A 25,832-nucleotide genomic window follows, 5' to 3' on the forward strand; every position below is an offset into this window, starting at 1 on the left:
GGAGGCATCACGATTCCAGACTTCAAGTTATATTACAAAGTTCTAATAATCTAAGCGGTACAGTACTGGCACAAAAACAGAAGAGAAAATACAGAAACGAACCCACAACTATATGATCAATTAATCTTCAACAAAGCAGGAGAGAATATCCAATTTGAAAAAGTATCTTCAACAAATGGTGTTGAGAAAACTGGACAGCAACATGCAAAAGAATGAAACTGGACCACTTTTTTACAACACAGACAAAAATAATTTTAAAATAGATTAAAAACTTAAATGTGAGACTTGAAACCATAAAAATCCTTTATGACATAATTTCTTTGACATCAGCTATAGCAACCTCTTTTTTCTTCTCTTCAGAGGCAAGAGAAACAAGAGCAAAAATAAACTATTGGGACTACATCAAAATTAAAAGCTCTGCACAGCAAAGGAAACAATAAAACTAAAAAAGGCAACCTATGAAATGGGATGATAATGTATCTGATAAAGGGTTAGTTTCCAAAACCTATAAAGAACTTATCAAACACAACACTCCAAAACCAAATAATCCAATTTAAAAATGGACAGAAGACATGAATAGACACTTTTCCAAAGAAGACATACAGATGGCTAACAGACACATGAAAAGATGTTCGTCATTACTGATCATTAGGGAAATACAAATACAAACTACAATGAGGGATCACCTCATACCTGTCAGAATGGCTAAGATCAACAATACAAGAAACAACAGGTGTTGGTGAGGAGGATGTGGAGAAAAAGGAACACTCATGCACTGTCAGTGGAAACGTAAACTGGTACAGCTCCTGGGGAAAACAGTATGAAGATTCCTCAAGATGTTAAGAATAGAACTACCCTTTGATCCAGCAATTGCACGACTGGGTATTTACCTAAAGAATACAAATACACTAATTCAAAGGGATCCATGCACCCTGATGTTTACAGTAGCGTTATTTACAATAGCTAATATATGAGAGCAGCCCAAGTGCCCATCAATTGGTGAATGGAAAAAGAAGAGGTGTTTTACGTGTGAATATTATTCAGCCATAAAAAAGCATGAAACTTTGCCCATTTGCCAACATGTGAGTAGAGCTAGAGAGTATAATGCTAAGCAAAATAAGTCATTCAGGAAAGACAAAAACCACATGATTTCACTCATATTTGGAATTTAAGAAACAAATAAGCAAAGGATGAAAAAGAGATAAATTAAGAAAGAGACTCTTAACTATAGAGAGCAAACTGATGGTTCTCAGACGGGAAAGGGATGAGGGGATGGGTTAAAAAAATGATGGGGATTAAGGAGTGAACTTACTTGCAATGAGCACCAGGTGATGTATGGAAGTGTTGAATCACTATGTTGTACACCTGAGACTAACATAATATTGTATGTTTAACTGGAATGAAAATAAAAACTTAAAAACCCTAAAAACCCCATATATTTCTAAATATCACCTGAGCACTATCATTCCAGTAAATAATCACAGATTTGAAATTTTGTTACTTCCTTATGACCTTTACACTAAGGGTAAATCTACAACTTCCCATATAAAATATTATGAATCATCATAAAGTAAATAACTTTTTTCACACTTACTGTATGCCAGGCACTATTCTAAATACTTTACCTGCAATAACTTATTTATTCTTTACAACAATACATAAGTTACATACTGCTGTTATCTTTATTTTATTGATAAGAAAACTAGAGGCACAAGAATGGTCAAAGGGGCTTTTTCAGTGTAATCAGCTAGTCAGTGGCAGGGCCCCAGATAAGTCAAGAAGTCTGGATCTAGAGACTAACCTTTTAAATACACTGGTTTACTTATATAATCTAAAAGCTAGTATTTATAAAGGAAGAAAAAACTTGAGCACTATTATCTTCCTCTATTGTTCAAGTCCTATTAGAATTTTCACTTATTCATACGCTTTATGATGGAGTTGATATGTCATCTTAATTTTTAGTCATATAGACCAAAGTAGAGTGACAAATACATAAGCAGAAATACCTCATTCTTAAAAGTGAGAATTCAATTATTGTTTTATTATCCCATCCCTTCACTCAAAATCATGTATTGAGGGGGAGGAGGTGGGTTATAAGTGATGTTATAAGTAGATTCCTTTCTATATAATGTGGAAGGAAAAAAGATTACTTTTAAAGTTGCCATACACTGTCAATGCAAAAATTACAAGTCATTTTCTCATGTATGTGTTTTATCTTGTTTTCATTATTTTATATTGTACCAGAGGAGCAATCCCAGGCACTTAACCATTTCTAAAGTATAACATGATTCAAATGTCCTGGGGCAGAACTCAATATATAATTGCACTTAAAATATAACTGCTGTTTGTTAGGGAAGTTTACTAAGCTTACTTTTTATTTTTACTTTTTAAGCTTTTAAATGTTCATTTTAAAATGTAACTCATAGATTTATGTTGGGAAATGAAGCTGATTTGAATTTTTACCATGAAGAAAACAACAGATCTTTGGATGTATGCATGAATTTAAAATTACTATATGTCCATAGTACCAAAATTAGAGTGTTTACACCCAAGCAATGATGTTGACTCTTTGCAAAGTAGCCTAGAAACCAGATAAAAGAATTTAAGTAAATGACAAGTTCATTTTAAAAGGAACATAATAAAATCATAGTTTTTTTTTACCTACATAGCTGTTAATTATTTCATTAGTTGATTGCACTGTATCTCTTCTTCTCGTATGCATTCTATCACTTCAGTTTCCATCTGAGAACTTTTCTTTTGTAATTCATGCCAGGGAGAATTTTCTTTCCCCTGAGATGATGGTATAATTCTTCCTTTTTGATAATAATAGCTATTTATTTTCTCCTTTTTCTCCAGTCTGCCAGGAAGTAGCAGACAAAAATACAAATTTATTCAAAGTGATCATGTTTATCTTTAGTATGTCTTCCTTCACCACGATACTCTATTTTAGTAAGTTATTTTACATGTATTTTGTTACATGTCACCTCAAAAAAATTTTGATAAAGAACACAAATGTATTAATTCAATAATACCTATTTATAGGGAGCCAGTGAGATTTCTTAAGAAAGAAAGGAAGGAGGGAAGGAAGGAAAAAAGGAAGGAAGGAAGGCAGGCTGGTTAATGTTTTCAAAATTATTAACATCACTAAAACTTGGTAAAAACCTCTTAGGAGCAAAATTTAAAACATTTTATTAATTTTCACCAATGTGTCTAACTGATGAATCTATCATTTCTGTGTCCATTAACAGAGAAGAGCTCCTGTAGAAATGTACACATCCTGTATTAGTGGAGGAAAACAGCTGACTTGCTCTTAATTGAAAGGATAACAATTAAAATTTAGTCAGATGAATCAGCTGGTGTTACCTTCCACCCCCACCTCTATCAGCAACTAATGAAAATGTAATGCTTGTTGAAGGCATCGGAAACAAATTTGTTTTGAATTGTAGGTTGTACCAAGCTCACTTTTAATAACACCTTCCTGTGAAATGACAGACTAAAATATGTGTCCTCTGGGATGATTTATAAGAAGGGTTAGGTCGTGTTGTAAAATTTACCCTATGTTTAAATCACTGCCAACATTGAAATAACAGTAGAGCAGATGGTGATTCTACCTTAAAAAAGCCATCAATGAGTGAATCTAAAATGAAATTTAAAGTACCCCTGTATTTAAAGCATTTGTGATGACTTAGCTTTGAGTTGTATAGAAAGAGGGTAAGAATGCATACCTCCCAAATGTTATATTCATAGCAAGTACAAGTGGGGATCTCCCAGATTATATTTTTGTAACCAATTAAAATATATGATTGTACTAAAATTTTTATTTTTTTAATTTTTTTAATAATAAATTTATTTTTTATTGGTGTTAAATTTACCAACATACAGAATAACACCCAGTGCTCATCCCGTCAAGTGCCCCCCTCAGTACCCGTCACCCATTTACCCCCACCTCCCACCCCCCTCCCCTTCCACCACCCCTAGTTCGTTTCCCAGAGTTAGGAGTCTTCATGTTCTGTCTCCCTTTCTGATATTTCCCACACATTTCTTCTCCCTTCCCTTCTATTCCCTTTCACTATTATTTATATTCCCCAAATGACTGAGAACATATAATGTTTGTCCTTCTCCATTGACGCACTTCACTCAGCATAATATCCTCCAGTTCCATCCACGTTGAAGCAAATGGTGGGTATTTGTTGTTTCTAATGGCTGAGTAATATTCCATTGTATACATAGACCACATCTTCTTTATCCACTCATTTTCGATGGACACCGAGGCTCCTTCCACAGTTTGGCTATTGTGGACATTGCTGCTATAAACATTGGGGGGCAGGTGTCCCGGCGTTTCATTGCATCTGTATCTTTGGGGTAAATCCCCAACAGTGCAATTGCTGGGTTGTGGGGCAGATCTATTTTTAACTCTTTGAGGAACCTCCACACAGTTTTCCAGAGTGGCTGCACCCGTCACATTCCCACCAACAGTGTAAGAGGGTTCCCTTTTGTCCGCATCCTCTCCAACATTTGTGGTTTCCTGCCTTATTAATTTTCCCCATTCTCACTGGTGTGAGCTGGTATCTCATTGTGGTTTTGATTTGTATTTCCCTGATGGCAAGTGATGCAGAGCATTTTCTCATGTGCGTGTTGGCCATGTCTATGTCTTCCTCTGTGAGATTTCTGTTCATGTCATTTGCACATTTCATGATTGGATTGTTTGTTTCTTTGGTGTTGAGTTTAATAAGTTCTTTATAGATCTTGGAAACTAGCCCTTTATCTGATACGTCATTTGCAAATATCTTCTCCCATTCTGTAGGTTGTCTTTTAGTTTTGTTGACTGTATCCTTTGCTGTGCAAAAGCTTCTTATCTTGATGAAGTCCCAATAGTTCATTTTTGCTTTTGTTTCTTTTGCCTTCGTGGATGTATCTTGCAAGAAGTTACTGTGGCTGAGTTCAAAAAGGGTGTTGCCTGTGTTCTCATCTAGGATTTTGATGGAATCTTGTCTCACATTTAGATCTTTCATCCATTTTGAGTTTATCTTTGTGTATGGTGCAAGAGAGTGGTCTAGTTTCATTCTTCTGCATGTGGCTGTCCAATTTTCCCAGCACCATTTATTGAAGAGACTGTCTTTCTTCCAATGGATAGTCTTTCCTCCTTTATTGAATTATTAGTTGACCATAAAGTTCAGGGTCCACTTCTGGGTTCTCTATTCTGTTCCATTGATCTATGTGTCTGTTTTTGTGCCAGTACCACACTGTCTTCATGACCACAGCTTTGTAGTACAACCTGCAATCTGGCATTGTGATGCCCCCAGATATGGTTTTCTTTTTTAAAATTCCCATGGCTATTCGGGGTCTTTTCTGATTCCACACAAATCTTAAAATAATTTGTTCTAACTCTCTGAAGAAAGTCCATGGTATTTTGATAGGGATTGCATTAAACATGTAAATTGCCCTGGGTAACATTGACATTTTCACAATATTAATTCTGCCAATCCATGATCATGGAATATTTTTCCATCTCTTTGTGTCTTCCTCAATTTCTTTCAGAAGTGTTCTATAGTTTTTAGGGTATAGATTCTTTACCTCTTTCGTTAGGTTTATTCCTAGGTATCTTATGCTTTTGGGTGCTATTGTAAATGGGATGGACACCTTAATTTCTCTTTCTTCAGTCTCATTGTTAGTGTATAGAAATGCCACTGATTTCTGGGCATTGATTTTGTATCCTGCCACGCTACCAAGTTTCTGTATGAGTTCTAGAAATCTTGGGGTGGAGACTTTTGGGTTTTCTATGTAGAGTATCATGTCATCGGCAAAGAGAGAGGGTTTGACTTCTTCTTTGCCAATTTGAATGCCTTTAATGTCTTTTTGTTGTCTGATTGCTGAGGCTAGGACTTCCAGTACTGTGTTGAATAGCAGTGGTGAGAGTGGACATCCCCTGTCTGGTTCCTGATCTCAGGGGAAAGGCTCCCAGTGTTTGCCCATTGAGAATGATATTTGCTGTGGGCTTTTCGTAGATGGCTTTTAAGATGTTGAGGAATGTTCCCTCTATCCCTACACTCTGAAGAGTTTTGATCAGGAACGGATGCTGTATTTTGTCAAATGCTTTCTCTGCATCTAATGAGAGGATCATATGGTTCTTGGTTTTTCTCTTGCTGATATGATGAATCACATTGATTGTTTTACGGGTGTTGAACCAGCCTTGTGTCCCGGGGATAAATCCTACTTGGTCATGGTGAATAATTTTCTTAATGTACTGTTGGATCCTATTGGCCAGTATCTTGTTGAGAATTTTTGCATCCATGTTCATCAGGGATATTGGTCTGTAATTCTCCTTTTTGGTGGGGTCTTTGTCTGGTTTTGGAATTAAGGTGATGCTGGCCTCATAGAACGATTTTGGAAGTACTCCATCTCTTTCTATCTTTCCAAACACCTTTAGGAGAATAGGTATGGTTTCTTCTTTAAACGTTTGATAGAATTCCCCTGGGAAGCCATCTGGCCCTGGACTTTTGTGTCTTGGAAGGTTTCTGATGACTGCTTCAATTTTCTCCCTGGTTATTGGCCTGTTCAGGTTTTCTATTTCTTCCTGTTCCAGTTTTGGTAGTTTGTGGCTTTCCAGGAATGCATCCATTTCTTCCCGATTGCCTAATTTATTGGCGTATAGCTGTTCATAACATGTTTTTAAAATCGTTGTATTTCCTTGGTGTTGGTAGTGATCTCTCCTTTCTCATTCATGATTTTATTAATTTGAGTCTTCTCTCTCTTCTTTGTAATAAGGCTGGCTAATTGTTTATCTATCTTATTAATTCTTTCAAAGAACCAACTCCTGGTTCTGTTGATCTATTCCACAGTTCTTCTGGTCTCGATTTCGTTGAGTTCTGCTTGAACCTTTATTAACTCTCTTCTTCTTCTGGGTGTAGGATCTTTTTGCTGTTTTTTCTCTAGCTCCTTTATGTGTAAGGTTAGCTTCTGTATTTGAGTTCTTTCCAGTTTTTGAAAGGATGCTTGTATTGCGATGTATTTCCCCCTTAGGACTGCTTCCACTGCATCCCAAAGATTTTGAACAGTTGTATCTTCATTCTCATTAGTTTCCATGAATCTTTTTAATTCTTCCTTAATTTCCTGGTTGACCCTTTCATCTTTTAGCAGGATGGTCCTTAACTTCCTTGTGTTTGAGGTCCTTCCAAACTATTTGTTGTGATTTAGTTCTAATTTCAAGACATTATGGTCTGAGAATATGCAGGGGACGATCCCAATCTTTTGGTATCGGTTCAGGCCCAATTTGTGACCCAGTATGTGGTCTATTCTGGAGAAAGTTCCATGTGCACTTGAGAAGAATGTGTATTCAGTTGAGTTTGGATGGAAAGTTCTGTAGATATCTGTGAAATCCATCTGGTCCAGTGTATCATTTAAAGCTCTCGTTTCTTTGGAGATGTTGTGCTTAGAAGACCTATCGAGTATAGAAAGAGCTAGATTGAAGTCACCAAGTATAAGTGTATTATTAGCTAAGTATTTCTTCAGTTTGGTTATTGATTGATTGATATATTTGGCAGCTCCCACATTCGGGGCATATATATTGAGGATTGTTAAGTCCTCTTGTTGGATAGATCCTTTAAGTATGAGATAGTGTCCCTCTTCATCTCTCACTACAGTCTTCGGGGTAATTTTTAATTTATCTGATATAAGGATGGCTACCCCTGCTTTCTTTTGAGGACCATTTGAATGGTAAATCTTTTTCCAACCTTTTATTTTCAGGCTGTAGGTGTCCTTCTGTCTAAAATGAGCCTCTTGTAGACAGCAAATAGATGGGTCCTGCTTTTTTATCCAGTCTGAAACCCTGCGCCTTTTGATGGGGTCATTAAGCCCATTCACGTTCAGAGTTACTATTGAAAGGTATGAGTTTAGTGTCATCATGATATCTATTCAGTCCTTGTTTTTGTGGATTGGTCCACTGAACTTCTTCTTAAAGGGGAATTTTAAGAGTCCCCCTGAAAATTTCTTGCAGAGCTGGTTTGGAGGTCACATATTCTTTCAGTTCCTGCCTGTCTTGGAAGCTCTTTATCTCTCCTTCCATTCTGAATGAGAGCCTTGCTGGATAAAGTATTCTTGGTTGCATGTTCTTCTCATTTAGGACCCTGAATATATCCTGCCAGCCCTTTCTGGCCTGCCAGGTCTCTGTGGAGAGGTCTGCTGTTACCCTAATACTCTTCCCCATAAAAGTCAGGGATTTCTTGTCTCTTGCTGCTTTAAGGATCTTCTCTTTATCTTTGGAAATTGCCATCTTAACTATTAAATGTCGAGGTGTTGAATGGTTTTTATTGATTTTAGGGGAGGATCTCTCTATTTCCTGGGTCTGAATGCCTGTTTCCCTTCCCAGATTAGGAAAGTTTTCAGCTAGGATTTGTTCAAATACATATTCTGGACCTCTGTCCCTTTCGTCGCCCTTGGGAACCCCAATTAAACATAGGTTTTTCTTCCTTAGGCTGTCGTTTATTTCCCTTAATCTATCTTCATGGTCTTTTAATTGTTTGTCTCTTTTTTCCTCAGTTTCCCTTTTTGCCATCAATTTGTCTTCTATGTCACTCACTCGTTCTTCCACCTTGTTAACCCTCGTCGTTAGGACTTCTAGTTTGGATTGCATCTCATTCAATTGATTTTTAATTTCTGCCTGATTGGATCTAAATTCTGCAGTCATGAAGTCTCTTGAATCCTTTATACTTTTTCTAGAGTCACCAGTAGCTGTATAATAGTGCTTCTGAATTGGCTTTCTGACATTGAATTGTAATCCAGATTTTGTAACTCTGTGGGAGAGAGGACTGTTTCTGATTCTTTCTTTTGAGGTGTGGTTTTCCTTCTAGTCATTTTACTCAGTGCAGAGTGGCCAAAAGGAAGTTGTATTGGGAAAAGGGGAAAGAGAGAGGATAGAAAGAAGGAAAGAAAAGAGAAAGAGGAAAAAAAAAGGAAGAAAAAGAGAAAGAAAAAGAAAGGAAATAAAAGGGGCGGTGGAAGGAAACAAATCAAAAAGCAAAACAAAAAAAAAGAAAGAAAGAAAGAAAGAAAGAAAGAAAGAAAGAAAGAAAGAAAGAAAGAAAGAAAAAAAGAACCACGGGGGAGTATCTTCTGATTCTGTATACTTTAAGTCCCTTGACTTCCCCTGGACCTTGTCCGTCTAGCTGGTCTTCTGGGGGAGGGGCCTGTTGTGCTGATTTTCAGGTGTTAGCACTTGGGGGAGCTGCTCTGCCCCTGCCTGGTGCAGGGCTCAGTGGGGGTTGTTTACCCCGTGAGGCCCCAGGAGAAACCACCGCAGTGGCAGGGCCAGCTCTGGAGCCCTGGAGTCAGCCCCCGCAGGAACTCCGGAGCTCTCCGTCTGCAGGGCCTGGAGGCTCCGGGCGGGGCCGCTGATCTGCTCAGCTGGGGCAGGAGCGTCCTCGCTGTCCTGGGCCCTCCCGGCCTCTGCCTGTCCCGGGGGTGGGGAGGCCGGATCCTGGGCTGTGTCCCGGCGCCCTGTGCTCGGGGGCCTACGCTGTTGGATTCAGGCTCCCGCCCCGCACCCCCTCCGCAGAGCCGCCCCGGAGCTCCCTTCCCAGCTGCTCCCGCCCCGCAGCCCCCTCCGCGGAGCCGCCCCGGAGCTCCCTTCCCAGCTGCTCCCGCCCCGCAGCCCCCTCCGCGGAGCCGCCCCGGAGCTCCCTTCCCAGCTGCTCCCGCCCCGCAGCCCCCTCCGCAGAGCCGCCCCCGAGCCCCCCGAGCTGCTCCGGGTCCCCCCGTGCGCGCTGCAGCCCTTAGGGAGCTCGGCGCACTCTCCCGGGGCGCAGGTGTCTGTTAGTGTCCCCGGGAGCCCGAGGTCACCCCCGCACTCCTGGGTCCTGCTCCAACTCCCTGCGACCCCCTTTCCGCCCGGGAAGGTCGGTGCAGCTCCTGCTCCTCCGGGACGGGGCTCTCCTGTCCTGGGGACACTCGCCCCGGCCTCAGCCCGGCTCCTCGCGGGCTCCTCCCCCTTGGAGGCCTTTGTTTTTTTATTTCTTTTTCCCCGTCTTCTTACCTTGGTAGAAGCCCGAACTCTTCTCACTGTAGCGTTTCAGCTGGTCTCTCTTTAAAGCTCAGGCCGAATTCGTAGATTTTCAGGATGATTTGAAAGTTATCTAGGTAATTTGGTGGGGACAGGTGACTTGGGACCCTACTCTTCCACCATCTTGTCCCTCTAATACCTAAAATTTTTATTTCAAATGTGACACTGCAATAAAAAAAAACTCTAAGCACTCAATTACCAGAAAATCAAATTAACTACATCTTATTTCTAAAGCATCCTATTTTTTTAATCTTTTAATATTATATATAAGTTATATTATCTTCTTTCTAGTAATTGTAGATAACTATAATGGGCTTCTTTCATTAAAAACAAATAATATTCTAAGGATGTAATTACACTGATTCATGCCAAGATAGATTCATGTGAAGTTAAGGTGTTTTATACAATTAGCTTTAAATTTTCAGACAAGGGCGTCCCGGGTGGCTCAGCTGTTTAGCGCCGCCTTCAGCCTGGGGCATGATCCTGGAGACCCTGGATCGAGTCCCACGTCAGGCCCCCTGCATGAAGCCTGCTTCTCCCTCTGCCTGTGTCTCTGCCTCTCTCTCTCTCTGTCTCTTAAGAATAAATAAAGTCTTTTTTAAAATAAATAAATAAATAAATAAATAAATAAATAAATATAAATAAATAAATAAATAAATAAATAAATAAATAAATAACTTTTCAGACAAGATTATCAGGTTATTTCCCCTAGCCATCCATACACTTCCATAAATCTTCATAGTAGGCCAGATACTGTTATACACTTCAATAAAGCCTGTTAGTATTTCTCATACTTGAATGTACTTTGTTCCATGTAAGCTATCACCCCTAGATTCTGAACTTCTTAAGGTGAAGAACTATTTCATCACCTATAGTACAAACCCAACCCTATCATAGTGCATAGTGGCTCTTAAAAAAGATACAGTAAATAAATGAATAAATGTCTTTAACACTTGAATTAATAAATGAAGCTCTGTTTTAGAAAGTGAATTTAAAACTTACAAAAAAGATGTGTGTAATAGGAATTTCTTCTGAAGGAACTTCTCTAAAAATTAGAAAGTGCTGTCACTTGTTGGTTACATCAGGTAAAACATGATAAGTCATACTCCAAAGACCATATATAATTTGGTACCAGAGTTTAAGTAAATGAGATTTATAATACTATAAATAAGTTTTTTCTTAGCAATAGATTTTAATTATGTGCTAACTCTACTAACTACTAAAGCCTAAGGCCTTTGAAATTACTATTTTGGGTTTTATAATATTTTATATTTTCAGATGTCACAGGCACAGGACTATTGGAGTTGATAACAGTGTCAAAGCATTTCAGGAGTTTCTATTTCCATTATTCCTGAATTCCTAAATCTTCTGAAGCATATATCAGTATCACAGATGACTGAGGTAAAAATCACCCAACAATTAGAACAAAGCCATATAATTTCTGTGTTGTTTACTTACTATCAGCCCTCCCTCCCCGACCTAGACTCTCCTTGCTGTCCTTTCCTTTAATATGACTGTGGAACTTGTTTTCTGGCTCAACTTCCACCTTCCCACTCACTCCTAAAACCATTTTGATCTAGTTGCTATCCCAGAACTTCATCATTTTTTCTTTTATAAGGTTAAGCTACTAATTCCATGTTACTAAACATAATAGAAAATTCTTTACCATACTTGACTTCCTAACAGCATTTGCCACCAATAACCTTATAGCTAGTACTCTATACATCTAGTGGATAGTTCCTTTTTTAAAGATTTTATTTATTTATTCATGAAAGACACACAGAGAGAGGCAGAGATAAATAGGAAGAAGAAGTAGAACGCTCCCCAGAGGGAACCTGATGTGGGACTTGATCCCAAGACTCCTTGGGATCATGACCTGAGTCAAAGGCAGATGTTCAACCACTGAGCCACCCAGGCAGCCCTTACCTTTGGATATTCCCACTTGGTAATCCATAGTCATCTTAAACTCACATATGCCCCACCACAGTCATCTTCCTCCTTACATAATATGTTAATCCCCTTGTGGTACCTATCCCAGTGAATTATATATACACCATAGAGTTCACCACTTGAGACCCAAACCTGGGTGTTTTCTCTGATTTCTCTCTGCCTCTTATTCTATAATACAAGTAATCACCCAGATCTATAGATTCCACCTCCAAAATACACCTCCGTTATTTTTTTCCACTTCTCTCCCTCCCAGTACCACTAATTTCAGTCCTACATCATATCTCTTGTTTAGATTATACAACCTCTTAGCTGGTATCTTGAACTTCATTCATTCCAATCTAGCCTCTACACTTCAGTAATTTTTCTAAAATGCAGATTTTGTCATGATTTATACATGCTATACAGCTTCCAAATTTTTCCATTACACTCAGGACAAAACCCAAACATCTTATAAATTCTAATTGTAACCCTTGCAAGTGGCTCAATTTATCGGCACTTCCCTCTTATTCTATACTCCTGCTATACTGAACAACCCCAAATTGTTATGCTCATTTGCTTATTTGGTTTTATTCATATGCTATTTTCTTTGCTTAGGCTGCTTCCCACATTCACCTGTCCGTTACTTGCCACATAATAGGCACTCACTAAATATGTACTGAAAAATATTGGATAATATACTACACTTGATCTTAGCCAAAAGGCTAAGAGGCGATTGGATAATATACTACAAAATAAAAACTTTGTTCCATTGGGAAGAATAAAGTTCAACAAAATAAAGGCTATTATTTCTGTAAAGAAAATTTAAATGGAGTCAAAAATTGACTCAGTTTTAAACAAAACATAGTGTTTGATGTATATAAGTTCAATTGAATATATGATGATCCATGGCTTGAATAAATCAACTTATTTATTAAACCACATGAAACTTTTTCAGTAACTACACCAGATGTTGCAAAAATTATTCATCTGGTGAATTTTATTAAAGTGAATTAAGATTCACTTTAATAAAAGTCAAAATGTTCTTGTGATTGTTCAGAACATATGTGAAATAATTTGTCATTCTTGGATCACATTTTTAGAGAGAAAGTCAGGAACTATAAGAAAATGTCCAGAGCAAAACTATGACAATAGCTACTAAAGTATTTTTACATGAGTAAATGTAGATTCATGAATTTTAAGAAGCATTTATTTGAAAAAAAAAAACTAAAAAAACCCCACATTTATTTGCATACACATGTGCAATATGAATGCAACAGGCATTAATTGGGTTGTATATAGCTAGGACAATTAAATATTCTAGTTAAACCCCATCTTTCCTCAAATATATTCAGTTAAATTGGGACTTAAATCCTACTGATTGGTGGAACTGGGTGATGCCTCTTTTCCACATTTCTATCTGCATCTATTAATTTAGAACTTTTTTAACTCTAACCCATGCAGTTTGGGTGTGTGCAAATATATATAACACAATGTAGTAGTCTTCAACTTCTGTCAGATAGTAGGAAAAATACAAAACGACCTGGAGCAGAAGCTCACTTGGGGCATATGGTCTCCATAGACAAAATAGGTCCAAGCTTTGGAGGGAGTTGTTGGTTACCAATACAGTGGTGGCTACTTTTTACCCAACTCAACCACTCTGGATGCATGTGTGCTTTGAGAAATTTAATAAATTAGGCACAAGCCTGCTACTTTTGTGCTATAGTCTTTGTGTCCTCCTTTTATGAAATGTCTCACAGATGGAGGGGATGGCAACCCTTCCTCTGTGAAATATTTCCAGAACTCTGAGTAGTGGGAGGCAACGGCAGTGCAACACCTGTGCATATCAAGATATGGTGATGATCAAAACTAATCATTGCCGGTTCTATTGTTTAGACGTGTGCCACTGTACTGCTTATCTAGATATCACTTATGTCCTTGAGGTGTATCAGTGCCTTTTCATTGGTATATACAGATATGCCTGGAAATTCTTTAAAATATTGGGGGAAGTTAATGAAATAAAAAAACCGAATTATAATTAATCAGGGTAAGAGTTTGGAGCATCACATATAGGATATTTATATATATATGCACTCCTTTGTGTGTAAAGCTGTTACATCTGTGATATCCCAGTTATATACTGTTAACTGGTTGTTCAGTATAGCAGGAGTATAGAATAAGAGGGAAGTGCCAATAAATTGAGCCACTTGCAAGGGTTACAATTAGAATTTATAAGATGTTTGGGTTTTGTCCTGAGTGTAATGGAAATTGTAATGGCTGAACATATTAACTCATAAGTATTTTCTGTCAAGGTCAGAAATGTATAGAGTTTGTTTTTCTTTGGATAGCTTTTCTCTCTGTTTTTGAACTATGAAAATGAGTGAGGAAATTAACTCAAGCATTTTGTTTCCTAGGAGCCTAGAGAAATAAATCTGCTTCAAGTTATATTGTAAGACTTAAAATGTTTGCATTTCTGAGAACACATTATTAGGCTGGTAGAAATAATTCTTCAAGAAATATGGAAATGGTAACTTCCCAAAAATGAAATATTGGGTTATTGTTCCCAATTCTCCCTCTCTCTGAAATATTTTTTTCATGGACACTCTTTGCCATGCTACCCTACAATTCTATAAAAGTTTCACTAGAAAAGGTCAGGTATATTTTCCTTGCACCATTGACTCTGAGCTTCTTCATGCAGCTCGCTTTGGCCAATGGAATATTGGTGGGTTTAATAGGAATAGAAGCTTTACTCTGTGTCCATACTTTGGCTTGCCCTCATGCACCTGTGCCTTCTGCCATGAGAAGATAATGCCTGGAGCAGCTATGGTCCAAGAAGCATGAGAAGACATATGGAGTAGCTTGAGCACAAGTCATAGCCTGGAGCTAAGACCAGAACATCTCGTTGGGGTCAGCAGATCCAGAGGCTACCTACAGTGCTATAAGTGAGAAATAAATGCTTACTATTTTAAGCCACTGGAATTCAGATATATATGGTTGTTAAACAGCAAAATTGTAGCAAAACCCTGTCTGATGTATTCAGTATCTTCCCCTTCCTGGCATTTACCCATACATTTTGTTATAACTTTTATGATATACAAACAGGGTATTTATAGGAAAATAATTTTCTAGGTAATCCTTCAATTTTTTTAATGAAACATTACAAAATACCATGTGTTTGTTTTTTAAAGTCTCAAATAAATTAAGTTGTACTTTATCTTAAAATTAATTTGAAATCACTTTTAAAAAGGCTTATTTTTAGCAAAAAGACTGAATAATCCATACTCTTAGCAGGGAAAAATTACTTAGAAAAAAGTTATATTGATAAAAAAGCTACTTTCAAAATTTCTATTTATATCACAGGCAGTTCAGTTGTTTGTAGGAAATCAATATTTTCCAGTTTTAGGTTAAACTTTGAGTTTTTCCTATGCTGTTTAATATTTGACATTAAATTAAAACTAAATTGGCATACTTTATCAGTTTGATAATAATAATAATTTAAAATATGTAATATTAGGGTGATACCAGTCTTTATTTAAAAAAAAAATAGACTAAATGTTACATAACAAAACCAAAACCAATAAGAAACAAACAAAAAAACAAAAAACAAACCAAAAAAAAACTGAAAAAATGTTTCAGTTTAGGAGTAGGTGCTTTGGGATGCTAACCAAATTTTGTGACTGATTGTGGTCACTTTTGTAAATGATTTGGAAGGGAATGTCTGAATTATCTGGAGCCTTGTAATATAAGTTCGTGCTTAAGACATTAGGGAACAGGCTCTTCAGAGGAAACATGCCAGAGACATTTAACACATTAATAGTGTGAATGGTCTTCTAGCAGTTTAGAGCAAAGGCTCTATAAAAATCCAAAGTAACATTATTAATAATTTGTATTTACCATAGTGCCCTTCTCTGGCGATCTCTTAAAGCACTTTGCAAAACTTCATAAGTATCTTTATTTTCATGCCTAGCAGAAGCTGTATCCTAACCCATTCATGTGTCATATTTATGGAATGTATAACTAGATTTGCACCTCAAGAATTAGGACAAACATATTCTGCAGAGTGATAATTTAACAGCAGAGTCATGACACTTCTCCAAAGAAAGAGCAATTCAGCATTATCCTCTTTTTTTAAAAAAAAAATTTATTTATTCATGCAGACATAGCGAGAGAGAGAGAGAGAGAGAGAGAGAGAGGCAGAGATAGAAGCAGACTCCATGCAGGGAGCCCGACGTGGGACTCGATCCCGGGACTCCAGGGTCGCCCCTGGGCCAAAGGCAGGCGCTAAACCGCTGAGCCACCCAGGGATCCCCTCAGCATTATCTTCTAATGCTACCTCAGGACTGTCCTCATATTTGCCTCACCTTTCTCATTTTAATTGGAGCAACCTAGACCAAAGTCAAGATTTCATAATTTCTAGGGACTGGATATACTAGAACATCGCTAGAGTTGGAAATTCCAGATTATTTACTCCCATTGCCTCTTTTTTTTTTTTCCCCTGACAAACTCCCATCCTTGTCCTTTGTTGTCTGCAAATCTAAATTTCTGCCCCACTTAGAAATTACCTTTCATTTTGCTTTAGGAAAGCAGCACAATTTAGAGAAAGTACTATGGATTAAGCATCCATAAACCCTGTCCCAGCACTGGTTTAACTTGGGGTTAAGAGAGAAGTGGAGGAGAAAAAATGAAGCAGAATAATTTAGTGGGGTTAAAATCTTGCCCACCTTATGGGATTGTTGTGGAAATTGAGTAAAGCACATAGAAGATGTTCAACATACTGTAAGTATTGATAAATGCCAAGTCTTTACCATTGCTGTGGCCTGCTTTGCAAGCTCACTTACACTTTGCAATTCTATATTGAAGATTATATAGTTAATGTCCAAAGGATATTTAAAGTTATCTTTGAATGATACTTATTCATAGATTGCCTTCAGCAAACTTAATAATTATCATCTTTTAAAAATTTTTTCTAATCTTGTAATATTCTTGCCAGGGTGTCATAACAGAATTCTGTTGGCTTCTTAAATAAGTTAGGAAGTGCTCCCACATTTTCTTTCCTTGGAAAATTTGTGTAAGATGGATATTATCACTGCCTTTAATATTGAGACGATTTCAGTGTTGAGGCCATCTAGTCATGAATTTTATGTGTGGGGAAGAATTCTATTTCTGGATTCAGTATCTATAATTGTTATAGTCTTAATATTTCTTATTTCTTATCTCAATTTGGTTAGCATTTTTTCTAGTTACTTTCCACTTCACCTAATTTTTGTAGTTCATAAGCCTAAATTCCTCATAATATTTGTAATTTTCTCTTATTTGATATTTTTAAAGATTTTATTTATTTTTTCATGAGAGACATAGAGAGAGAGGCAGAGACATGGGCATAGGGAGAAGCAGGCTCCATGCAGGAACCCTGATGTGGGACTAAATCCTGGAACTCTGGCCCCTGCCCCTGAGCCAAAGGCAGATGCTCAACCTCTGAGCCACCCAGGCGTCACTCTCTTACTTGTTTTTAACCCTCCTTTTTTTTTTTTAAATCCTCCTGTTGGTTCTTTAGGACTTTTTTTGTAAGTTCTTAGTCATTCTTAAAAGACCTTATCATTTTTTTTAAGCATTTGCAATGACTCTACATTAGGGCTACCCAAGAGTACATGATTCTTAAATTCTAGAATGATCCTGGCCAGACTTAAATCTAGACTAGCCCAGTTTGGCCATGTGCTAGACATATGTTTTCAACTGTGGGATTTAATGCAAACACTTTAGTTTGTGTGTGTAGAAAAATGCAAGTACTTTGGGTAATGTTTAAGGATGGTAGGCAGCATAAGGGCATAGATGGCCTGAAGACACAGCAGAAGACCATGATTCACTATGTGAAGGCTGGCTGGATAGGCTCAACAAAAAGTCAGGTGCATGGGAAAAAGCAATCTCAATTTGTTTACAGGGAGTAATGATATGCTTTTTAGTAGGTATCTCTATGGTGACTCAAAAACAGTTAATCCCAAACATTAATGAGTAAATGCTCTTTTATGAATGATCTGACAAACTGATAAGAAATCGACATTAAAGCTATTTGCAGTACATTGGTGTATGATGAACTACAGACAGAGTATTTTAAGACACTAAATTAGAAAGCAAGTTTGAACATGGAGACTTGATGCATGATTTTGTAACAGCTGCTGTGAATATTAATAATACTGCTTAATGACTTTTGTTTTCCCATGGCACGTTCAAAAATTGTTTTAAATTAATTTTTAAAATGACTGTTCCTCATGCCTTTTAGCAGTTTGAGCACAACCTTAAATCAATTTACCCTGATGAGCTAATGCCTTTATAAATGCAAGTATACAACCATTCACACAAACACCTAATTAAATAATTTTAACAATTAAAGCTGTGTTTCAGGGATTTAATAATGGGGAGGGAGTTTGTTTATTTTTAAAATTGTAATCAGTAATGCCAAATTTTGGCTCCAAATTTTAAATTATTTACCTTTATAAGGATCTTTTCGGTGTCTAGTACTGATCTGTTTAGTGTCTAGTACCTTCAAGATGTATTAAACATTGGTGCTTTTAGCATTTTAAAATCCTAAATCATGCCAAACTTAAATGGAAAACTACGGAAAGTGACTTCTATTCTGAATCAATCAGTATTTTTCACACTAATCTGTTTCAGGTTTGATAGATCTAATTTCCCACGCAAACCATTTGTTTTTAGCATGCTCTTAGGGTTTTGTCCCCTGCTACATAAAATTTGGATAATTTAGCTGACTTTCTCTACTTTTTTATTGACTCTGTACATAATAAAAAAGAATTCCTTCAGAATATGACTATTTGTCTTGAAAAAGATAATTTTATTATTTTTTCTATAGTATATCTAGAGCATTAATTTTTTATTTTGAAGGTAGAGAAACTGTGGGAAATATTTGCTTTGACCATTGAAGATACAGAGTTCAGTTTCAAAGTCCTTTAATAGAGGATCCAAGCACATATTGATAGGAACTAAAAACTAGTCACTGTATTTCAGTATAAAAAAGAAACCTGTCTTTAGTGGTAGGAAGTAAAATGACATTGGAAAAGTTCAACATGTGTATTTTAAAATATAGACTGATTTTTGTATATAGTTTATATAATTATAACCAAAAGTATAATAGTGTCTATATTATGAGTACTTAGTAGGTGCTAGCTAGCATCACCCTAGACACTTTGCAGACATTTTCCTGTTTAATTTTTGTCACTGCACCACATATGTATATTAGTCATGTTGAGAAAGGCAGTCTCATGCATGCAGTCTTTTAATCCCCTCTTTGACACATATGAATGGGCCTTGGACCTGGAATACTTTCTTACCAAGAGATGGAGAATCCACATAGCTTGTGCTGGGCTTGTCACCTCATGTGGGAATATTTTTTTCCCTATTTCAAACTCAATGTGTGTTCCTTTGTTTTGTTAAAGCAAATGTATTATATGGCATCTGGCCAGTCTCACTGCCAAATCTGTCCCCTGCAGGTAGGTAGGAAACAGGATCCTTGGTTCTGCAGTGGTACAGGATAGATAAATGGCTTGGAGGGACTCGATGGCCATAGGAGACTTCATTAACACTGGTTAATGAAGCTGATCTTCCTCTGTCTCTTCTCTGAGTAAAACATTGTTCCATACTCAGTATTTGACTATTGCATTTTCCTTGGCAACTTAGATGCCAAGAGGAAGTGAGCAAAAGTGTTCTGACTTCAGTTTTGGTGATTGGCAACCGATGATACTTGCTCAACAATCTACATTATAAAATTGAAACAACCAAAGCTCAGAGTATGGGAGACAGTCCTCCATCGTGCATCTAGTATCAGCTCTTATTCTGGATTATTTTTTGAAGGATGTTTGTACAGCAAACCACATTGGGAAATATTAGTAGTGTCTTACACCTAGGTAGAGGGCAGGTTTTTTTTCTGACCAGTTTAATAAATATAATATCTTCCTGTGTTTGACAATGTTACTAGCAGACCTCTTTAAAATATTGGCATCTCCTAAACTTGAAGTTTCTCAGATGGCAAATCCACTGTGTCCTGCCTCCATATCACATCCATGGGATTTGAGGGACAAATGGGGAACTGAAGTAAATATGAAACCATGATGATTTCTCTGCATTAGTCATGAAGTTCTTGATCTCTGATCTAGTAGCCTCATATCTACCAGAATCTGTAAAACTCTGACAGGCAAACTTGTTGGCTTGCAAGTATGGTAAAAAGTTTGGACTCGTCACAGTTCTAGGCAAAGGGAAGCCAAAGACAATGTAGACAGTAAATAGCAAATCGTTTTGGTATTTGAGTCGAGACTGGTCTCTGAAAGTTAGCTTTTATGATATTTGCCTTTATAATAGCAACAGGCTTCAACATGGAAGATGTAGTGTTACACCAACTTAAATTTGCTCATTTTGAGATGTTGCTTTTCACTAAAAAAAATTTTTTAGAGTCCTATGGTTGAAGTTATCAGTCCTCTTTCTGCATAAATTTCAGGATTTTGTGTCATGTTAGAAAACTTTGTCAAACCTGGGTTATAAAATCATTTACCTACATTTTGTCCTGGTGATTTTATGTTTTTATGGTTCAGATTTAAGTAATAAGACCATCTGGAATTTCCCCTGGTATATACTGTTAGGTCCCAATAAAATCTTTGTTTTTGTTTGTTTTTCCAAACTTTTATCAGGTTTTTATGAAAAATATTTTCTTTGTAGTACGTCATCTTCTCAATGATTTTAGATGAGAAGTTTATCAAATATTAAAGTCTCTTTGTTCATTTGAGTCAATTTCTGCATACATATTAATGCCCATTGACATAATGTCAGTATCACTCAATTTCTGAGGCTCTATAGCATATTTTAATGTTTAATCCCATTGCTCTTCTTTTAAAAAAAAATTTTTTTTAAAGATCCTATTTATTTATTCATGAGAGACACAGAGACAGAGAGGCAGAGACACAGGCAGAGAGAGAAGCAGGCTCCATGCAGGGAGCCTGATGTGGGATTCAATCCCGGGACCCCAGGATCACACCCTGGGTGGAAGGCAGGTGCTAAACCTCTGAACCACCCAGGCATGCCTGCTCTTCTTTTACAGAATTTTTTAGCCATTATTTTACTTTTTATGACTTACTTTTTTCATAGTTAAAAACAAAAGCTGGAAGAGTAGATATCCTTATGTCATTTCCCACCTCAGATACAGAGTATTCCATATGTTACTATTGAGACCACTGTTTGCTATGTATAACTTTCTCTTATGTGCTTTTTATCAGTTCCCTTCTTTACCTAGTTGCCAAGACTTTTTTCATGAATGGGTGTTGATTTTGTCAAATAGCTTTTCTCATACTCCTTTATTTTTCCAATGTTTTATAGTATTCATTAACCACATTAACGGATTCATTGTGAACGTTAAATCAGTCTTGCATTTCTGGGATGAATTCTACTTGTTGTGATATATTATCATAGATGGATGGATAGATCAATAGATGATAGATTTGATTTGCTAAGTTTTCATTTATAATTTTGATACATTTTCATGAGAGAAATGGTAATTTCCCCTTCTTTTAATGTTTTGTTGGGAAATGTTCTGTTTATTTTTTATTCTTTGAAATGATTTGTTAAAATTAGAATAATTTCTTCCTTAAATGTTTAGAACAATTCACCACTTACGCCATCTATCATAAGTTTCTTGGTAGAAAAAATTTAAATTTTTCAATTACTTTATCAGTATCATTCTAATTTTCTACCTATATATCAGTTTTATGAAATAGAATTTTTCTACTTTAATAAGATTTTACATTTTTTGGCATGAAGATTGTGTTTAATCTTTGTGTGTTAATAATGTGTTTCATTAAATTTGTATTGTCTAAGTAATCTGCATATTTTGGCAATTTGTATTTGCTTATTTGTTTTTCTTGATCAATTTTGCTAGTGCTTTATCAAATGTACTAAAAATTGCCATCTTTTCACCTTCCTGACTTTTTAAATTTTAGGTTTGTTTACTAATTTTTTTATATTTATATTTATATTCTTTAGTTCCTTCTATTTTGCGGGGTTAAGTAGGTTGCTTTTTTCTAGCTTCCTGAGATTAAAGCCTGGAGCTTTGAATATCGGTCTTTATTTTTTCTTATATATTAATTTAGGATTATTAATTTCTTTCCAAGCCTTGATTTCTGTGCATCATACACATTTTGATATATTATATTTTCCATTATATATTTCTACCATTTTTTATTCTATCATAATGGATTTTTTTAGTCTAAAATATTGTCATTTAATTAGGGTTTTATTTTTCAGCTACACTAATGCAATTAGTGGTATATACATATTTACTTATGTGTATTTGTAATTGGTTTTACTTGATTTATCATTCTTTTATAAATTTCCCTTTCTCGCTTTCCTTGGAATTAATCAAATATTATTTATCATTCCATTTTACCTTCTAATGGTTTCAAACTACACACTTTTATCATGCTTTTAGTGCATGCCCTAGAAATTACAATATGCAATCTTACTTTATCACATTGTTATAGTCTGTTATTCCCTTTAAAATATAAGAAGCTTATGAAGGGTACAGAATATGCCACCCCAAAATATGACTGTATGAATTCAGGGCATACCTCACCAAAATATACTTTGATATATTGATTATTTTGAGCTATAGCCACTTGAAAAACAGCAAATGCAGGGTGAGACTTTCTCTGAACCTTTATCTGCCTAAAGACTGACCTCTGAAAGGAGATCAATTGTAATAAATCCCCTCCCTGGGAATTTCATAAACCAGGGGAAATTGACTGCTACATGGGAAGGAGACTAGACATTGGCACCACCTCCACACAAAGCAGGTCACAAATCATCATATCTTCAATCTATTCTTCTAAGGGCCCATTCATCTTTCCCAAAAATTATTTACTGTCCCCTTTCCTTATTAAGATATTTAAGCCTGAATTCTAAGCCATTTGGGGGAGTTACTCATTTTTCCCAGGTATCTCCTATGTATACATGAAGTATACATGTTAATGAACTGTTTTTATTTTACTAATCTGTCTTCTATTACAGAGATCTCAGCTAAGAATTCAGAAGAGTAGAGGGGAAAGTTATCCCCCTCCCTACCGAAGTAAGGCAGATTTTATATGAAATTTTAAATTTATGAAGTTTTAGAATCATTTATTTCATCACCCAGGAAATATTTTTCCCCAAAATTTAAAGTGTTCGTTCATCTCCCAACATCAATACTCATAATGATTATTTCCATGTATTACATTTTTACAGTGTACTTAGTATGCTAGCAAGTTTCTTTCCTATCCTCTTTAGAAAGATTCTCTTGCCTCTCTCATGGATTTTAAAACTGCCATGTATCATTTTGCTATTCTGTTTTATAATCAGAAACAGTCCCAGCATTTTGAATCTTTTTAAATTGCTTATTTATATAAGAAAGCTACATAAATATGTGTCTAAAAATCAGTATAACTGCTGATAATGAATATTGCTTTGTTACATACACTTAAAAAGACTTACTTTCCAGAGGACTCTGACTAGAGACTTCTTTTGGCAGTTAAAAGACTTGCTTTTTTTAATGGGAATTTTATCATATTTCATATGCAAGAAGATTGCCAAAGTGTAAATTATTGAATCCATAGTGTTGTGTTGCAAAATAAGCTGCTAAAGAAACATGATTAGCTAATTGCATCTAATGAGTCTGAAAACATAACACCTCCTCCACATAAGAAGTATTAGGAAAGGATCCTTTTTCTCTTTTCTCTTTTTTCTTTCTCTCCTTTTTCTTTTTTTCTCTTTGGCCACTTCTGCCTTACTTGGTAAGAAGGGCTGCTGTTTTCCCTAAAACTTATTCTTTGTTTGCTTAAGAAGCTGATACCTGCTGATAAAATGGCTTTACTTCCAAATGATAAATTATCTAAATTAACTTTAATTGTTTGCAGACAATTTTATGCAAATGAAGACATTTAAGAAATAGAAGCATAAAGATTTAATAGGCAAGAGCCTGAGGAGAAATAAAATTTTCCATTCTTTTTGAAATTTAAAATTGATGATAATGTTGAATATAACAATTAAAGATGGAGTGAGAAAAAGAAAGAAATTTGTAATTTGCATGACTAAGGAATCCAAACTTTGAGTATTGAAGAAAATCAAAGAAAACATACATAGCTTGCTATTTGGTATTTGTGTAGTTCTGAAAGTTTTCATTCAGATAAGTCAATATTTCTGTTTAGGTATGGTTTTTTTTTAATATTTTATTTCCTGGAATTGTGGTTTCATTTAGTTTACACTGGAAATTGAAAGTCCATTAGAAGTGGAGGACCTGGGTGGCTCAACAGGTTAAGCATCCAATTCTTGATTTCGGTCTAGGTCATGATCTCAGGGTCATGGGATGGACCCCCACATTGTGCTCTTCACTGAGTGTGGAGCCTGTTTAGGATTCTCTCTCTCTCTCTACCCCTCCCCTCTTCTCTCTCTCTCAAAAACAAAAACAAACAAAAACAAAAAAGAAAAGAAAAAAGAAAGTTCATTAGAAGTGATTCCACAATACTCTGCTGCCAGGTTGCATTCTTTAGAGAGTTTAGTTATAGTCATTTTCTAAAGTTGATCAATTTCTTTTTTATAAATTTAAAATTGTGATTGACAGTGTCACTTGAAAATACCAACATATTTAGACAAACTGCTTTTCATTGTATTTATATGAAAATTTTGATCTCTTTAACTTTGAAAATTTATTTATCTCATTCATAACTAGAAGTTTATGGTTGATTTTAAGAGGGTTTAAGTCAAAATATAGTATTCGGTGTTTTTAAAAAAAAAATCACTAAGGGGGATTTTTTTCAGCAGTTGAGCACCTGCCTTCGGGTCAGGGCATGATCCTGGAGTCCTGGAATTGAGTCCCACATAGGGCTCCCTGCATGGAGCCTGCTTCTCTCTCTGCCTTTGTCTCTGCCTCTCTCTCTCTGTGTCTCTCATGAATAAATACAAAAAAAAAAAATCTTTAAAAAAATCACTAAGGAAAAATAATTTATTTTATAAGGTACTAAATATTGTATAAGACATTCTTGGGGCAGCCCCAGTGGCCCAGCGGTTTAGCCCCACCTTCAGCCTGGGGTGTGATCCTGGAGACCTGGGATTGAGTCCCACATTGGGCTTCCTGCATGGAGCCTGCTTCTCCCTCTGCCTGTGTCTCTGCCTCTCTCTCTCTCTCTCTCTCTCTCTATATATATATATATATATATATATCTCATTGTCTGTCATGAATAAATAAATAAAATCTTAAAAAAAAGACATTCTTCAAAATATCCATAAACATGGATAAGAGTATTTATAAAGAATCCTGAAAGATCTACATAAGAGGAATCTCTTTTTGGTTCTTTCTGGATTTATTTCTTGAATTAGCAAAATGCATTTTTTAACTTAATGATATTAACCATAATGTATAATAGATCTTAGTTGTTTTGTCTGCCTTTCTTCTTGAGAGGAGCTACTTTTGTCTGTTATTTACACCTTTTGTTTCAAATGGAAATCAGACTCTTTAAGTCCCTGACTCTTTTATCAGAGTGATTGGCCTATGGGTGAGCATCTGACCCAATGAGGGCCAGAGTTCCTCATTTTTTTCTCGTTAGTTCTGGGGAACAGATCCATTACATTTGTTACAAATTTGTGAGAGTATCAGTTGAGAAGCCACTACTACTTAGCATATGTGAAGAAAGCCAGTCTGCAATAGATGATAATGAACCTGTGAGAAAGAAGCAGCAATGAGTGGGGGAAAAAAAGGAAATATATTGACAATAAACATGTTACTAGTTTTAGCTTTTGAAGGCCAGCACCAAACTCATTCCTTCATTAT

General features: G+C 36.2%; 1 long non-coding RNA gene across 2 annotated transcripts in view; it reads left to right on the top strand.

The window, feature by feature from the left end:
- Window positions 1-25,832, top strand: part of LOC140639901 (uncharacterized) — a 232,511-nt gene that overhangs the window by 141,501 nt on the left and 65,178 nt on the right. Inside the window, exon 4 of one of the 2 annotated variants that reach the window (XR_012036551.1) lies at window positions 11,333-11,455. The exons of the other annotated variant lie outside the window; for it this stretch is intronic. This is a non-coding gene — a long non-coding RNA (uncharacterized lncRNA). The remainder of the gene's footprint in view (window positions 1-11,332; window positions 11,456-25,832) is intronic. 2 annotated transcript variants of the gene reach the window in all.

Source organism: Canis lupus, chromosome 9, assembly GCF_048164855.1.
Source record: "Canis lupus baileyi chromosome 9, mCanLup2.hap1, whole genome shotgun sequence".
In the NCBI taxonomy this organism is placed as follows: domain Eukaryota; kingdom Metazoa; phylum Chordata; class Mammalia; order Carnivora; family Canidae; genus Canis; species Canis lupus.